This window comes from Trachypithecus francoisi, unplaced genomic scaffold (assembly GCF_009764315.1).
Source record: "Trachypithecus francoisi isolate TF-2019V2 unplaced genomic scaffold, Tfra_2.0 Lachesis_group0, whole genome shotgun sequence".
Taxonomy (NCBI): Eukaryota; Metazoa; Chordata; class Mammalia; order Primates; family Cercopithecidae; genus Trachypithecus; species Trachypithecus francoisi.
This window is the reverse complement of record NW_022681453.1, coordinates 37118760-37133176: the sequence shown is the minus strand read 5'-3', so window position 1 is coordinate 37133176 and position 14417 is coordinate 37118760.

The following is a 14417-nucleotide window of genomic DNA, read 5'->3' as shown; positions in this document are numbered from 1 at the left end:
ACGAGCAAAATAACCAGTTAATATCATAATGACAGGATCAAGTTCACACATAACAATATTAACCTTAAATGTAAATGGACTAAAGGCTCCAATTAAAAGACACAGACTGGCAAACTGGATAAAGCTTCAAGACCCATCAATCTGCTGTATTCAGGAGACACATCTCACATGCAGAGACATACATAGGCTCAAAATAAAGGGATGGAGGAAGATCTACCAAGCAAATGGAGAACAAAAAAAAAGCAAGGCTTGCAATCCTAGTCTCTGATAAAACAGACTTTAAACCAACAAAGATCAAAAGAGACAAAGAAGGCCATTACATAATGGTAAAGGGATCAATTCAACAGGAAGAGCTAACTATCCTAAATACATATGCACCCAATACAGGAGCACCCAGATTCATAAAGCAAGTCCTTAGAGACTTACAAAGAGACTTAGACTCCCATACAATAATAATGGGAGACTTCAACACCCCACTGTCAACATTAGACAGATCAACGATACAGAAAGTTAACAAGGATATCCAGGAATTGAACTCATCTCTGTATGGGAAGGGAGGGGGAGGGATTGCATTGGGAGCTATACCTGATGTAAATGAAGAGTTGATGGGTGCTGACGAGTTGAAGGGTGCAGCACACCAACATGGCACAAGTATATATATATAACAACCCTGCACGTTATGCACATGTACCCTAGAACTTAAAGTATAATAAAAAAAAAAAAAAGAAAAATCTATAGCCTGTCCCTGTTTTCTGAGATACTTTCTCCCCAAACTCCTTTATATTACTAGAACCCTGTGACCAAAGAAAAATAAAAACCAGCTCTGGAAAATCAAAGTAAAAAAACATCCCCAATCTTAAAGAAAGACAGTTCTCTTTAAAAAGCTCCTAGCCACTTGGTGAAGCTTCTAAGCTAATTCCATGTAAAGGTGAATACAACAATTATAATAATCTCAAGATTCCAAGAAGACTGGAGAGTTGAGCTATTTTGGGGGGCTTCCATTATTTTTTCTTTCTGTGTAGAACTCAATGGGATCTTGCTTTAATAATATGAATCCGTAATCTTTATTTCCTCAAGCCTGCTTAGTCAAAATTTCTAGGAATTCAGCTACCATTTTGTTCTAGATCCTTGTCAGTGTCCAACTCTGTTCTTAACAGTTCCCCAAAATGCTGATGCTGAACTTGAAGGTCACTATAACAGATTCTCTGTGGGGGCTGTGTTTATTGCATTATTTGAGCACCTACCTGGTTACCATTGTTTTTTTGGAGGGTGAAAGTAGGTACCAAAAACTACCAGACACTCCACCAGGGTTCAATGAATTTAAAATGCATTTGGCTCCATCTAAGTGATTTGGGAACTAGAAGAACAAAATTCAACCAAATTGAGTGAACATCTATGGAGCATGTACTCTGTACCACGCTGGCATAAAACACTACCATATAAAGATAAATATGCAAACACTTCAACTTAGTACCTAGGAAGGATTTGCCATAATCTACCTTTTTATAAGTATTTCCATAATAGCAAGACTTCAATTTGTTCCCACCTCTAAAAAAAATTTACATCTCTACCTATATGTGACATTGTACAAAGAAAATCAAAGTTATTTCTTTATAACTGAGCATTATTTTTTCATTTGTGTTTTTGAGTGTCAAATGACACAACGAAAAGCACATTGGCTCTCCAGTACACAGGGCTCAGTATGAACCCCAGTTTAGCCCCCTTTCTAAGAAATAGGAACCTTGGACAAATTGCTTACTATCTCCTCGGTTCAGTTTCCTTATTTGTAAAATGGGATTAATAAGGGTCCCACCAAACCACTTTACCAAGAACCAGAAAAAAATATGCGGGGTTTACACAGGTGCAGTGGATAGGTGTGTGGCTGATGAATGGCGGCCATGATCATCACCCTCCTCCAGTGACCTGGTTATCAAACATGCTGCTCCCAATTGGAAGTACCAAGTTTCAGACGGGATGCATGCTTTTCCTTTATAGCTCCTTCACCTCCCTCATGGGTTTGGAAAGAGCTTAATATGAGGACCAATTAAAGTTGATAACACTCTTCAGTTCATATTTGGAATGATTTTTTCAATATCTTTAAATGCAACTCACTTGTCATATAATTGGATGTTATAAAAGTTTCCATTTTTTAAAAAATTACCTAGTTGAGTATCTTCTGCAAGATGCTGACTCTATAATTTTTACAACCTATTACTATTCCAGCCATTTTTCACTTTGGATATAATCCCTCATTTTCATAGAGCACATAAGGCTGACCATTCAGCCAATCGTGAGCTTTTAAAACTCTCCATTCATATAGCTCCCATTTGGAATCATATTTCTGAGAGGAAGAAATGATATCAATGTTTTTTTATCTATCCTATGCTTCTAGAAAATTTGAACACTGACATCTTTGTTTTATATGATTTTGAGTTGGTAGGCAATTGAGAGGTTGGGACATGGTATCAGGGAGGACGAAATATGAATCCCAGCTCTGTCACTTACTTGCTTTCGCAGGAGACTTAACTTGTTGTGCCTCAGTTTATCCATCTGAAAAATGGGGATTATAATAGAACCTCCCTAATAAAGATGTTGTGAGATTTGACGGAATGCTTAGTATACTGCCTGTTGCGTATATTATCGCCATCATTAACATTAGCAATATTATTATCATACTACTGTACTTCACTGATTTCTGGTTGGAATAAATTTAGCTGTTATATGTAAAGTGCTTAGCATAAAGTCTGGCAGAAAGTATATTCTTAGTAAATGGCAAATACTATTCATTATCATTCATATTTAAGGGTTTCATAAACATTAACTCATTTAATAATTATAATAATTCTGTGTGTTGATTCTATTACTCCATTTTATATATGGATAAACTAAAGTACTAAAGGACAGGAAAAAAAATATATAAGGGCTTTTATACAAGCGCAGTGGGTAGATGGATGACTGATTAGTGGGTGGTGATGAGTGGCTGGCTGATGAGTGCTGATCATAATCATCACCCTCTCCCAGTGCCCAGGTTACCCGATGTGCTGCTCCCAAGCATAAGTATTAAGTTTCAGACAGGTTGCACATTTATCCTTTATGGCTCTTTCACCTCCCTCATGGGCTTGGAAAGAGCTTAAGGGTTAAATATCTTGCACAAATCACATAGATATTAAGTGGCAAAGCTGGGGTTTGAACCCAAGAGCCATTTTATATCATTTGGCTATAAGATTCTGTTCCTGGACCAAACTGAGGGTTGGGTTGCTATTTCTTGTGGCCCAGTAAAGAGATGCAGATGAACTGGGGAGGATAAAGTTTTTATTTCTGTAACCAGTTACAGGGAGAAGGCCTGGAAATTATCGCCAGACCAACTCAAGATTACAAAGTTTTCCAGAGCTTATATACCTTCTAAGCTATACGTCTACATGTAAGTGTGCGTTTATCTAAAGACATAAGTGGTTAACTTCTTTTAATCTATAACTAAGGTCTGAGTCCTGAAGACCTTCCTCTGGAGCCTCAGTAAATTTACTTACTCTAAATGGGTCCAGGTGCTGGGGTGAGTATCCTTATCTTGTCTCCTGCTAAATCACAGAGGTTTGGGGAGTTCCTTTAGACTCTCAATAAACTTGTTTGTGGGAGGCCTGGGGAGTTTCTTCAGACCCACAGTAAAACGTGTTTAATCCTAAATGGTTTCTGTTAAGAATTCCTTCATTATTTTGTCATGCTTTAAGGTCCAGGAAAGGCCTAGACAAAACTCTTGGTGGGCTTTTGTTACATTCCAGCCTTTGTATAAGGGCACTGGCTTTCAATATTGAACTTAACCACTCAGTCAGTTCTGAAACTGTTGTTATGGAGGCCTACGTTAGTGAGCCTGGCCTGCCACAATCTACTCCGTTTAACTTCTATCACAAAAGTGGCACTGGTGTGTCACTCAAGTCATGCCCTTGCTGAAAGACCAGTTACATTGTCTAGAGCAAGGCCAGATAAATAAGACTACAAAAGTATTGCTGGACTTTGTATGGTGGTTCTCCTTCTAACGTAGCATACCACCCACCCAGATGCCTGAGAAAAGGTAGGAAGTCACATTTTTTTATTAAATGGCTAAGTGGGAACAGCCAAAAATTAAGCATGGTTGGAAATGAATGAGACACCCACTGATTCTAGAAGAGCTGTTCTTTAGCAGAATGACTAAACTTTTTCATTTTTCTGATGGTGATTAAAACAACCTAGCAACAGCAGTATCACCCCCTTAAGAAGAAAGAAGACCTTAACAGGGAGGATGTGGCTGAGAAACACAGCTTCTCATAGGAAGCTGAAGTGTGAGATTACCTTATAATGCTGACCCTATAATAAGATGCTGTAGTTCAGGTGTGAGGCCAAGGTAATTCAGAGGGTCCTTGGAAATAAGCAGGCTGGATTCAGTGCATAACTGAGATACTGCTTCTCCTAAATAACACGCTCAATGCAATCTGCTTTGTGTGGATTGCATTTTACAGGCAGTAGTGCAGGGGTAATGATGTGATGAATTTGACAATATTCTTACTATACAATTTATTGAGCATTTACTAAGCACTTCATTCTTTCCATACACATTTTCACTGGAATGGTGTGAATTCTTACATCAGCCACCTAAAGTTAGTAGTGCTGTTTCACCATTTTACAAATGAGGAAACTGAGGCACACAAGCTTGAAATGATACGCCCTGTGTCTTACAGCTAGATTGTAGTAGAGTTAGGGTTCAAACCCAGATGTGCCCACCTCTATCACCTGCTGATCTAATCACTTAGCCTCATGGGCAGCCAAGAATGGGAGAAAGAACCAGACCAGAAGTATTTTAACCAGTCAGGAGACCTACAGGAAGGCACTTGGTTTTCTCATCTCATCAAAAACCTGGTTTTAGGGGTTGAGAAAGCAAGGGTCCCTCTTTTCCCAGGAACACAGCTTTTCTGCTAGGCTGTTTTCAGTATCTTATTGATTCTGATTGGTCAGGTGCTCTTCTGTGACCCAAGGCCTAGGTAGAAATGGCTTAAGTCAATCAGAATCTCTGGAAATAAAGATGTGAGGTTAAAATACATGGCTAAGAAGGGCTGAGGGATGAATTCCACAAAGAGAAATCAGAAACCTGATTTTGGGTGGGATTAAATAGATATTGGAGAGAGAAACAACATATTCTCCCAATTTTATAACATGATGAGATGCCCTGTTACAGCCAGTGCTGTGGCCAGAGCTGGCTTTTGCCTGAACAGTTATTTCAGGACAGGAATTCTTCCAGGAGACATGTCTGACTCGTCTCAGAATCCTAGCTATGCTCCAGTGGGGTTCTGCTCCATTTTTCTCACTTATTAAGTGAATATCATATGCTCAAGATACATTTTCTCTCTTCCTGCTTGCATGGCTACAGAGCACTATGAAAAATAGAGACTTAAAAAAAACCTGGCAGTGCAACCAATCTTTATGCAAAAAAAATCTCAGAGTCTTAAAGCAGTAGCCATAGCCCTAATGGAGGCTGGCTATAAAGGGAACTCATTGCTGAATTCCAGGTAATTATTTAGGCAACAGGCATCCTTACCATGCAGCACAGGAGTGTCCACAAATCTCCAATTCACTGTCACAGCAAGGAGAAAAAATACTTCCCTGTAGACAGGGCCTTGGATAAAAGGAAGGATTGCAGTTTGCTTTCTATATACATTGCACCTGAGGTCAGCCCCTCCGGGAGGAGGCCCTGGTGGGAACAGCTCAAGCCAGCAAGGGCTAATTGTTGCTCCATTTAGAGAGCACCTGAGTTAAACAGGTGACAAGCCTTTACTGTAAAAGGCCTCAGGGTCAGGAAACAAATAGCTGAGTTATATCACTGTGTGTGGGTGAAATGGGAGCAAATGAAATGGTGATGTGAGAGTGGGATACACACACACACACACACACACACACACACTCTGGTACTGGGTGCTTGAAGATTTGCCAGCCAGGACTGGTGCCCTCTAACAGAGAGTCAAAGCACTTCTGCCCCCTAACTTGCCCAGTGTCCCAGTCTCTTAGGCTGACCCTGGCTGGTGCTGGGAATTCTGGTTACATACCTGATCCCCCAGCACCTAACATGCTGTTGGATACAAGCAAAAACTCAAAATAAAAAAGTACTTGGAATGTTTGGCCATTTGGGCTGGACTTGTGTTTCTGGTTAATATTCTTGTGGGCTTGTACATTTTGATATGTAAAGCACTCATCAGTCTGGCGGCTGCTAGTGTCATTGACCGAAGCATTCTTGGGGCTTTAGTGTGATTAGTAGGAGGAACAACTTCAGGGGAGGGGAAGGAAGGCATCCTCTCAGTAGGAACCACTGTGTGTCACAATTATTCATTTGCATATCAAAGACGTAACCTCATATTAGACCACAAACTGGTGAAATCATGTTAGGAAGATAAAGATAACAACAATAGCAACACTTATTTAGGATTTTTTTTTTGAGTGCTCACCATATGCCAGGCACTTTTAAGGGCACTTAACACATTTTAGCACTTGCTCATCTAACAAATAGTATGACTTTCCCTGTTTCCCAGATGAAGAAATTAAGGCAAAGAATTTAGGTTACTTGTTGAAAGTTACACAGCTAGTAAGTGGCATATGCTGCTTTCAGTCTTCAGATTGGTGGTTCTCAGACTTTGGCAAGCAATAAATTCCCCTGGAGAGTTTGTTAAGAAGCACAAGGCTGGGCCCCAACCCCAGAGTCTCTAATCATGTAGGTCTGGGATGGGGCCTAAGAATTTGTAGTTCCAAAGTCCCAGGTGATGCTGATGGTGATGGTCCAAGGGCCACACTTAGAGAACCAAACTCAGATAGGCTCTAGAGTTTACACTCAACAGATTTTGAGTGCAAAGAATATTCATGGAGAAATTGTGGCACCTGTCACTTTGACTTTACACGTTACATTCTTGTCATAGGATCCAATTTTTGTGCCCAGATGTGGGATATTTTCTCTCTCACCTCCAAAACCATGAGCATCTGAATGGTATATGATGAGCATTTTGTGTAGATTTCCCACAGCTGCTGGTGTGGAGGTTGACTTTTCTTCTCCTTATTCCTTCTCAGAGTAATTTGTTACCATGGCTTAAGGAGCCCTATATCTGGTAGCCATCATTTAGTGATTGGCTAAATAAAGTATATACATTGAAACAAAACATTTACAAAGTTATAGGGAAAAAATGGTAGTCCTCATAAAATTTATTTTCCCCTTTTTATGGCTGACCAGTTAGATAAATTATTTCCCAGCTATCTATGCAGCTAGGATGTTGTATGAGTCCATTCTCATGCTGCTAATAAAGACATACCTGAGACTGGGTAATTTATAAAGGAAAGAGGTTTAATGGGTTCACAGTTCCACATGGCTGGGGAGGCAAATTGTAGTGGAAAATGAATGAAGAACAAAGTCACCTCTTACATGGCAGCAGGCAAGAGAGTGTGTACAGGATAACTCCCCTTTATAAAACCATCAGATTTCATGAGAATCATTCAATACTACAAGAACAGTATGGGAGAGATCACCCTTATGATCCCATTATCTAATACCTTGCCCTGCCCTTGACATAAGGGGATTATTACCATTCCAGGTGAGATTTGGGTGGGGACACAGCCAAACCATATCAAGTGGTGATGTGATTAATGTTTCCCTAAATGAAATGGACGCATTTTTCATTTTACTTTCTTCATAAGAAAATTTCTTGCCTTGAATATCCTTGTTTTTTCCTTTCTGTGAGCTGGAATACAGACAGGATAGCAACCCAGCTTTGATCTTACAGATGATGACAATACCTTAGGGATAGTGAACAACAAGATGGGAGAAAACTGGGTCCCTGAAAGACTGTATGGAGCAGAGCTTCCCTGCCATCCTGAACCTCACATCTCTAAAGTATTTTATGGGAAAGAAACAATCTTATTTAAATCAGTAAATTTTCAGATTGTTCTTTGCTACAGTATCTTAGCCTTGACAATAAATAATACAGATAACATATGATGGTATACATATATTGGTTATCTAAAATTACACCCCCAAACTTAGTAGCTTACAGCAATTAACATTTACTATCTTTTTTGCTGGTCAGGAACTGGGAGCACGTTAGCTGACTGGATCTTGATTGAGGTCTCTCATAATGCTGTAGGTAAGATGTTGGTTGGGGCTACAGTAGTCTGAAAACCTTATTGGAGCTGGAAGATGAATTTCCAAAGTGACTCCCTCACATAGTCATTGATAGGAGGCCCCAGTTCCTTGCCTTTCCATAGAGCAACTTAAGTGTCCTTAAAATATGGCAGTTGATCTTGTGAGTGATCTGAGGAAGAGGAAGAAGGAAGCCACAGTGCCTTTTGTGACTTCACCTTGGCAATCACACTGTCACTCCTACTGTATTCTATTGGTGTGCTGAGCAGCCCTATTAATGTGCGAGGGGACTGCATAGGTGCGTGAATACCAGGAAGAAGTCAGCCAGATGGCTGGGGGCCCTGTTGGAAGATTGCCACCACATGGTATGAAACTAGTTCCAAGGTGAACTCTTAGCTAGGAATGGCAGGCACAGGATGTTTAGATTGTTCAGGTTTTATGGATATGTATACATACTTATGCACACATACACATGTGTATGCTGAGAGTCTTTCTGAAAGGACACTTACCAAACTGATAGCAGAGAAGGTAAGTTAGGGTACTAGGGTGTGAAGAGTAATGCCTTTTATGATATATCCTTTTGTAGAGTTTGACATGTATATTTGTTTTTAGCTAATGTTCAGTCAAAACATGATTTTTTTTTTCCTTTCCAACTTTTAGGTTCAAGGGGTTACACATGCAGATTTATTACATGGGTAAATTGCGTGTCACTGGGGTTTGGTGTCATCAGTACCTGGATGGCAAAGGTAGTTTTCCAATCCTTACTCCACTTTCACCCTCCACCCTCAAATAGGCCCCTGTGTCTACTGATCCCTTTTTTGGGTTCATGTATACTCAAAAAACATTACTTTTGTTAAAAAGCCAAACAAAATTAAAAACTAAAACCAAAACAAAATGACAAAAGAAACCGAAACAATTGTTATACAAACTTGAGTCCAACATACAACCAATCCAAAAAAAGGAAGCTTGCATTAGAATTTGATATTGCTTTTGCTTCTTAGACTAATAACTGACTATGAGTTAAACAGTGTTTTTTTTCCCTTTGTAAAAAGAAATTTTCCAAAGCAACAGTTTTTATGAATAGTTAATATCTTTTCTGGGATGCACAAAATTTGGAGGTTTAAGTGGGAAGCTTAGGAAAGTACATAGTGTCATCAATAGCAAATGTACTCAGTAAGCAGAAATAACAAAGAAACATAATGAACTCCATTTTTCTCTTTTAGAAGAGCAACTTCTTTTATGTAACCAAAGGCATTTAAAATACTAATTAATATGGCTTGTCTCTTGAAACAAAGCAGTCAATGACCACAGAATTGTAAAGTTGTTTGCAAACAATGAACAAATCCTGTTCCCCGAAATGTTTTACTGAATATCTGGACTGTGTTCTTCAAAAGGAAATGGGAGAATTTTTATGCTAGCTAGAACAATTATTTAACAGAAGTACTAACACTTCTTTGCTTAGGACCCAGAGATTGGATCAGTGAATGGGGTTTATGTAGATAACTATCGAAAAAATGGGAGGTGGCAACTTTGTCTCCATTTTTGACCATTCACAGCTGGTCATCCACATCAGTGCATCTCAGATGATGCATGGTGACCAAAGTTTTAAAACTTTCCAATCTGTGGTATGACCAGTATGCAACCCATGCCACATGTGATTCATCGGATGAGTTAGACAACATCTGAACTAGTCTTTTCCTTTTAAACAAGGTGAGTCAATGGAATACATGCTTGGATATTATGGCAATTTCAAATTGCAGTGGAAGTTTCTGAAAACTTTCTTTCCATTTTTATGCTTATCCCATCCCAGACCTATTCAGATAGTTCACAAAAGGCATTAGTCACCTGGTCAGACAAATAATGCTACAGTAGATTATAGTTAATGGGGAGGAAGTGATTTGGGACAAATAAAGTATGATTGGAGGTATTTGTTTTCTTTTTGGTTTTCTTTGTGTGTGTGTGTGTTTTTTTTTTTTTTTTTTTTTTTTTTTTTAAGATGAAGTCTTGCTCTTGTTGCCCAGGCTGGAGTGCAGTGGTATGATCCCAGCTAACTACAACCTCTGCCTCCCAGGTTCAAGTGATTCTCCTGCCTCAGCCTCCCGAGTAGCTGGAGCTGTAGGCACCTGCCAACATGCTTGGCTAATTTTTGTACTTTTAGTAGAGACGGGGTTTCACCATGTTGGCCAGGCTGGTCTCAAACTCCTGACCTTAAGTGATCTGCCTGCCTCAGCTTCCCAAAGTTCTGGGATTACAGGCGTGAGCCACCACACCTGGCCCAGTATTTGTTTCATATGTATTGTTGTGGGTTGAATTGTGTCCCCAAAAAAGATATATAACAATCCTAATCCTTGGTACCTGCGAATACGACTGTATTAGTCCATTGTCAAATTGCTATAAATACCTGAGACCAGGTAATTTATAAAGAAAAAAGGTTTGCTTGGCCCATGGTTCTGCAGGCTGTACAGGAAGCATGGCAGCATTTGCTCACCTTCTGGAGAGTCTGCAGGAAACATACAATCATGGCAGAAGGTGAAGGAGGAGCCAGCACTTCATGTGGCCAGAGCAGGAAGAAGAGAGACGCAGTAGGTGCTACACACTTTTAAACAACCAGATCTTGTGCTAACTCACTTACTATACAGTACCAAGGGAGGCTGGTGCTAAACCATTCATGAGAACTCTGCCGCCATGATCCAATCACCTCCTACCATGCCCACCTTCAACACTGGGATCACAAGTAAACATGAGATTTGGGTGGGGACACAGATCCAAACCATATCAACCTTATTTGGAAATACGGTCTTTGCAGATGTAAGCAGGTTGAAATGAGATCATACTGGATTAGGGCGGGTCCTAAATCCAACAACTCGTATCTCTATAAGGTGAGAAAGAGTTGAAGACCAAAGGAGACACGGGGAAGAAGGCCATTTGAAGATGGAGGCAGTGATTGGAGTGATGCAAATTTGCAGCTGCAAATCAAAGGAACACCAAAGATTGCTGGCAACTACAACAGGGTAGGAAGAGGCAAGAAGGATCCTCCACTTCTAGAGCCTTCAGAGAGAGATAGCCCTGCCATTATCTTTTTTTTTTTTTTTATGATGGGGTCTTGCTCTGTTGCCCAGGCTGGAGTGTAGTGGCATGATTACAACTCATTGCAGCCTCATCCTCCTGGGCTCAGATGATCTTCCTGCCTCCCCTGAGTAGCTGGGACCACAGGCAGATGGCACCACATCTGGCTAATCTTTGTATTTTTTGTAGAGATAGGGTTTCTCCATGTACCCCAGGCTGGTCTTGAACTCCTCAGCTCAAGTGATCTGCATGCCTTGGCTTCCCAAAGTGCTGGGATGACAGGTGTGAGCCGCTGTACCTGGCCAACACCTTGATTTTAAACTTCCAGCTTCCAGAACTATAAGAGGCTAGATTTTCATTATTTTGACAGTTCGTGGTACTTTTTTTTTTCATAGTAGCCCTAGGAAACTATACCAGCAGTGGTGTATTAGTCCATTTTCACACTGCTATAAAGAACTGCCCGAGACTGGGTGATTTGTAAAGAAAGGAGATTTAATTGACTCACAGTTCCACATGGTTGGGGAGGCCTCAGGAAACTTCCAATCATGGCAGAAGGGGAAGCAGGCACATCTTACATGGTGGTAGGTTAGAGAGAGTGGAGTGTGAAGGAGGAACCATCAAACACTTACAAATCAGACTTCATGAGAACTCACTATCACGAGAACAGCATGGGGGAAACCACTCCCATTATCCAATCACCTTCTACCATGCCTCTTCTTTGACATGTGGAGATTATGGGGATTACAATTCAAGATGAGATTTGGGTGAGGACACAGAGTCAAACCATATCAAGTGGATACTGTGGAACAACTATATTAAGAATTAATATGTACTAGGTAATAAATGGTTTTTAAGGCTGAATAAGTTTAACTTGGATAAAGTTAAGTATTTTATCTCTATAAAAATTTCTAAGGGCTTTTGGCCTAAGATTAGCAGCTACGGCTGACTAAACACTTCCCTTCTTTCCAGAAAGTATGTTGAAGACATTAGGCACATTAATGCAGTTGATTATCACAACAACTCTATGAAGCTGGAGAATATTACCCTCCTCATTTTAGAGATAATAAAACTGAGGCACAGAATGGTTAAATACTTGCACAATGGGCAGATAAAAGTAGAGCCAAGATTCAAGGCTAGATAGTTGAGTCCAGAGCCTGAGCTGTCCTGTTATATAAGGAGCCTTGGGGATCTTTAAGATTTCCCATCATGATGGTGAATCTATTTTTCGTGTGTGCAGAGAATTCATGGGATGAATGTTCAATGGAAGAGGACTGCTGACCTGTCACTGGCCACACATTCTACTGCTTAGAGTATAATTTCAGGATTCAAGCAGTTTAGGATCCCTGGAAACATTAACTGAAACAATTATTAGTGTCCTCCAGTGGTGGCAGATATATTCAAAGAGCTGAACAAATTATTTTTCTAACTAAATAGTCTCACTTGGAATCACTTTTTTTTTTTTTTTTTTTCCCCTGCAGGACTCGGGATTTGAACAGGAAGGCACAGATTGGTTAGTAACAAATACAGTCTGACAAAAGCAGAGGAAGAAAAACCCACACCAGCGAGTGGAAAAAGGAGCTAAATCAATGGGCTGTGAGAATTGAAGGAAAGCTGATTCAGGTGTGAAGAAATGGTGTGGTTGTGAGGCATGCCACGTTGCTGAGAGGATGAGCTTGTTTAAACAAATGAAAAACCCAGAAGAAATCAGAGAGACCTAGACACAGAACCAGTGGGATGCAACTATTGGCAAAGGCAAGGAAAGCGGGAAATGCCCAATCACAAGCATTTAAAAATCCACACATTCAGAGAATGGAGTGGGTGGATGACTGCAGAGGAGTAAACGATGGTGCTTTTGGTGTTAGAAGGTCAAGATCTATTTTCCCACTCTCAGAAGATGACTCGCTTCTTATTTGATCAAAAATAGTGGAGCCGTCGGAAAACAATTCCCTCCTATTTTCACCACCAAATCAACTACCCACCTGCATCTGTGCCCATTGATTTTCCTTCCCACCTGGCACATGGAATAAATGGCCCCTTCTCATATCTGCCCCTCCACCTAGGCCGTGCAGGGTGTTCCCTCTCACCCTCCCTAGGACTTTCCTTCTGTCATCTTCCACTTTTCTTTTTTGTGTCATTGTTTTCTCACTCTTTACAAGATCATAAAAATCAGTTTATAATCATTCTAAAATTATTTCCCTCTCTGAAATGTTTTCCCTCAAAGCTACAGTCTTCAAGCTATAACCCTATATTTCACTCCCCTCCTCCTTTACGGCAAAACTGAAGAATTCCTCATATTCTATTTTTCCACTTCTTTACTTCCCGTCTATCTGGAAAACACTCTAATCAGGCTTTTATCCAGACCATTCCACCGAGTTATTCTCTGTGTCTTTGTCATCATTAGAACGACTTTGGGTCACCTAACACTTTTCTAGAACATATCATCTCCAGAGCATTGTGTCTTTAGTTTAACATGCTGTCCTTTGGGAATCCAGGTATTTTGCTTGTTTTGGATATTTTATCCTACAAGCTACAGTATTTATTATGTAACATTAGGACGTTCCCCCCCGACCCAAATCTGCAATGATTACATTTATGATTTCTCCAATGCCACTGCCTACTTTGTTTTATTTCAAAGAGATTTTTAAAAGACCCATTTATAACACTGAACTTTTGTAATTGTGAGGGTCATCTCTCCAGAAATAAATAGTCTGTGTATAAAGAAAAGCAAAAAAATAAATGTAAGAACTCAATTATGTTTAGGAGCCTCTCTCTAGAAGTATCTTAAACTAGAATTGACTATCTTTCAGGTGAGGTCTTCCCTAAATTACATTTGGTTTTTCACAGTAAAGTAATTGAAAATGTTTGTAAAGACTTGTATGTAAGATGATTCCCTATTTTCTGAATGATGAGCTTTGGAGAAAACACCTTACCTCATATTCAGGCACATATGTTGTTTAAGGCTACATAAAAACCAGATTGATTTATCTGTCACAGTGGTTGAAGTAAACCTTACCCTGTATACTGACAACAATTTCTCATAGGCCCAAACAACTAAACCACTTTTCTGCAAAGCAACACATCTTGATAAAATTCTGCATTCCCTGTCTCATCTCGTTCATTTTCTATATAAAGCACCTCTTGAATACACAAGTGCCCCACAGAAAAAGTGTCAGACCTTTAATTCCAGGTATGAACTTTAGTATTCCATAAC